We start from the raw sequence: 4,738 nt of genomic DNA on the forward strand, positions 1-4,738 counted from the left end.
ATACTTTTACATCACTTAAAGGGTATTGTGATGCACTGTGGGACAGAAAGTTTTGCTAGGTAATGCCTTTCAGGACTTGGCCTTGTAAAAAGGAGGGATGCTTTGGTCTCTGTGAGAGCCCAGCTGCACAAGAAAGAAAGGATGAAAAATCAGTATGTAAAACAAAACCATGTGGGCAAATAACCCAGACTATTTAAGCACTAGAACTTTCTTTTCTGTAAAGATTATTCCAAGAACAACGTAAGGTTAAAGATCTGGATGATGCTGCATTGGCAAGTAACAACCTTTTCAAGCTAGAATCGAAAAAGTAGGGCACACAGGGGACAAATAAGCCCAGGTCAGCTTGGTCCAAGACCAGACTAGGCTCCATGCAGCTCCTACTGAAACCGCCAAAGGAAGCTTTTAATTATTTACAACTACCGTTCATACCAATCCATGGAGCATCACAGTAGCACCATGATATGGGACAGCAAGTTCTCAGAAGAACAGAATGGCAAGTGTTCTCATTCAAACTAAACTCTACTAAAAAAAACAACATAAAACACCAGTATTATGTGTAGGAGCCTGACTTGGAAACAGGAACACCTCTCAGTTAAATAGTATTTGCAACTGGGAAGTGTTTGTAACCAGGAAGTTTTTGTAACTATCCCATGAAATTTTAGGTGGTACTTAGGAGAGACCAGGGGTGAGGCTAGGGCTCTCACTGGGAGCCTCACCCACATAGAACAGACACAATAGTAGTTTAATACCAAATTCTTGATGACACAGCACTTTGTTGAAAGTAAACAGATGGGGAAAAATTAAAGATAAGAACAGAAGCAACATACTGGGATTACACTAATAGAAATGATACATAGTTCTCATTTTTTGGGTAATCACCTTCTATTGACAGGCACTCTGTTAGATGTTTGACGCGTATCATCTCAAATTCCAACTATGGCCATTGATGTAAATATCTCCATTTGAATTGAAGGCTAGAAGAGGCTAGGGAATTTGCTTGAAGTTACACAACGAGGCCATAATAAATCTAGGATTTGAATCTAGCTCTGTCTTATGCTGCAGTCCAGGTTGAATTACATGTTAATTAAAATATGTTAATTTTTTATTTTAAGAATAATAATCCATATTCTTATGAAGGAAAAAACAAAAAAAAATCCTCATGTTATTCACGGAAATGTATCTGACAATATAAAAAGAATACAAAGAAAAAATTTAAAAATGACCATAAATCTCATGAGTCAGAAATTATCTGTGCCCACGATTAGTGAACACTAGTTTAGATGACATTCTGAACATATAAACAAATTGACATTAAGAATTAGATAGCTGAGTTTGGGGAAGATGGTGGAGTAGGAGGACCTAAACTCATAACTAGATACCACTAGAATATGATCTGAAGACCAGCAAAACAAACTCCACAACTAAATAAAGAGAAGAAGCCACATTGAAGAGGGTAGGAAGGGCAGAGTCTCAGGGGGAAGCTAAATGGACTGTGGTCCTCAGCAGGAGGGAGAGAGCTGCAGTCTCAGACTGGGAGGAGAAAAAAGACCATCACACCCTGGAGCCCACACGGTGAAGACAAATCCCCATAGCATTTGGCTTTGGAAATTAGAAGGGCCAAATTTCAAGAGTTCTTGCAACCAGTGGGACTTAAAACCTGGAACCATAAAAATCAGCAGGCTCTGTCTGGGAGAGCCTGGAGAATGATAGGAAACAGTCCCTACCCTTAGACAGTATGAAAAACAGCCCCTGGAGATGTAGCTTAGAAACAACAGTTTGAAAAATGCCTGGGGCATATGAGCAGAAGAGTTATTTACTAATCAAAGAGCAATTCCACCTGCCGGAACCAGTGGGGTCCTAGCATTTGCTACCCAATGTGCTTACACTGCACCCCACTTCCTCCAGCTGGGCTTGTCCCAGTCCCCACCCTGCAGCTTCCCTCCCTCAGAAGACCCATGCAAAACTTGTCAACACTGCCTATCTTGACCACACACTTTGTGGGACCTTGATCCCTGCTGCAATGACCTGTCACCTCTCATGGAGAATACACACACCTTGTTAAAACTGTGTGCCCTACCTGTGCACACTTTCCAGATGCACCAGCTGGCCCTACCTTGGCACTGGAGACATGTTCCCTCTGGCAAAGGACCAATGCCACCTTGTTAAAGTTGCTCACTACTTTCAAGAGCTGACTTTCCTCACACATTGAAACAGGCAAAGATATAGGGTGATGTAATGAATAAAAAACAAGACCCATCTATATACTGCCTAAAAGAGACTCATTTCAGACTTAATGCAGATTGAAAGTAAATGGATGGGAAAGCACTTATCAGGTAAATGGAAGTGAGAAGAAAACCATGGTAGCAATACTTATATTGAACAAAATCAACTTTAAAACAAACAAAGATGGATCCCTGGGTGGCTCAGCGGTTTAGTGCCTGCCTTTGGCCCAGGGTGTGATCCTGGAGTCCTCGGATCGAGTACCATATCGGGCTCCCTGCATAGAGCCTACTTCTCCCTCTGCCTGTGTCTCTGCCTCTCTCTCTCTGTGTATCTCTCATGAATAAATAAATAAAATCTTTTAAAAGACATGAACAGAAATCTCACAGAGGAAGACATAGACACGGCCAATACGCACATAAGAAAATGCTTTGCATCACTTGCCATCAGGGAAATACAAATCAAAACCACAATGAGATACCACCTCACACCAGTGAGAATGGGGAAAATTAACAAGGCAAGAAACCACAAATGTTGGAGAGGATGCGGAGAAAGGGGAACCCTCTTACACTGTTGGTGGGAATGTGAACTGGTGCAGCCACTCTGGAAAACTGTGTGGAGGTTCCTCAAAGAGTTAAAAATAGACCTGCCTTACGACCCAGCAATTGCACTGCTGGGGATTTACCCCAAAGATACAGATGCAATGAAACGCCGGGACACCTGCACCCCGATGTTTATAGCAGCGAAGTCCACAATAGCCAAACTGTGGAAGGAGCCTCGGTGTCCATCGAAAGATGAATGGATAAAGAAGATGTGGTCTATGTATACAACGGAATATTACTCAGCCATTAGAAATGACAAATACCCACCATTTGCTTCGACGTGCTTCGATGGAACTGGAGGGTATTATGCTGAGTGAAATGAGTCAATCGGAGAAGGACAAACATTATATGGTCTCATTCATTTGGGGAATATAAATAATAGTGAAAGGGAATAGAAGGGAAGGGAGAAGAAATGGATAGGAAATATCAGAAAGGGAGACAGAACATAAACACTCCTAACTCTGGGAAAAGAACTAGGGGTGGGGGAAGGGGAGGAGGGCAGGGGGTGGGGGCGAATGGGTGATGGGCACTGAGAGCACTGGGTGTTATTCTGTATGTTGTAAATTGAACACCAATAAAAAATAAAAATAAAACAAAAGACTGTAACAAGGAAGGACACTATATAATCATTAAGGGGAAAATCCTACAAGAAGACATAACAATTGTAAATATTTATACACCCAACATAGCAGCACCCAAATATATAAACAGTTAATAACAAAAAAATGAATTGATAATAACACAATAATAATGGGACTTTAACACCCCACATACATCAATGGGCAGCCATCATCTGAACGGAAAATCAACAAGGAAATGGTGACTTTGAATGACACAGTGGACCAGATAGATTTAGTAGACATATTCAGAATATTCCATCTTAAAGCAGTAGAACATACATTCTTTTCAAGTGCACATGGGACATTCTCCAGAATAGATCAAGTATTAGGCCACAAAACAAGTCTTAACGAATTCAAAAAGATCACAGTCATATCATGCATCTTTTCCAACCACAATACTATGAAACTAGAAATCAACCACAAGAAGAAATCTGGAAAGAGCACAAGTACATGGAGGTTAAATAATGTTACTAAACAATGAATGGGTCAACTAAGAAATCCAAGAAGAAATTTTAAAAATTCATGGAGACAAATAAAAATGAAAACCCAATGCTCCAAAATCTTTGGGACACAGCAAAAGCTGTACTAAGAGCAAGGTCTATAGCAATACAGTCCTACCTCAAGAAGCAAGAAAATTCTCAAATATACAGCCTAATCTTACACTTAAAGGAGCTAGAAAAAGAGCAAACAAAATCCCAAACCAGCAGAAGGAAGGAAATAATAAAGAGTTAGATAGCTTTATGCCATATATGTAAAATACAAAAATATAAATTAAGTAAATTTACAAACATTTAATTAAAGAGTCAAACCCAAAATATGATGAGTAATCTACACGGTATAAGAGGTCATGTGGATTGTAAATCATCATAAGTTACTCTAAACAATGAGGACTGGGGATCCCTGGGTGGCTCAGCGGTTTCGCGTCTGCCTTTGGCCCAGGGCGCGATCCTGGAGTCCCGGGATCGAGTCCCACGTCAGGCTCCCGGCATGGGCCTGCTTATCCCTCCTCCTGTGTCTCTGCCTCTCTCTCTCTCTCTATGTCTATCGTGAATAAATAAATCTTTAAAAAAAAATAAACAATGAGGACTGCTTGTGCATAAAAATGTTCATTGATAGAAATTTCTTCAAGCTCATGCCAAGCTTAGTGACCTCTCGTATATAGTCCTCAATTCTCTTCACCTTTAAAATGTTCTCCATTTTCCCTCTGGGTTTTGTGAATATGAAACTTCCATTTAGAAGTGTATTAGTTGGATCATCCTATAAAGTTAGTCATAATGCTATTAATCTCTCATTCTA

This window comes from Canis aureus, chromosome 6 (genome assembly GCF_053574225.1).
Source record: "Canis aureus isolate CA01 chromosome 6, VMU_Caureus_v.1.0, whole genome shotgun sequence".
Taxonomy (NCBI): Eukaryota; Metazoa; Chordata; class Mammalia; order Carnivora; family Canidae; genus Canis; species Canis aureus.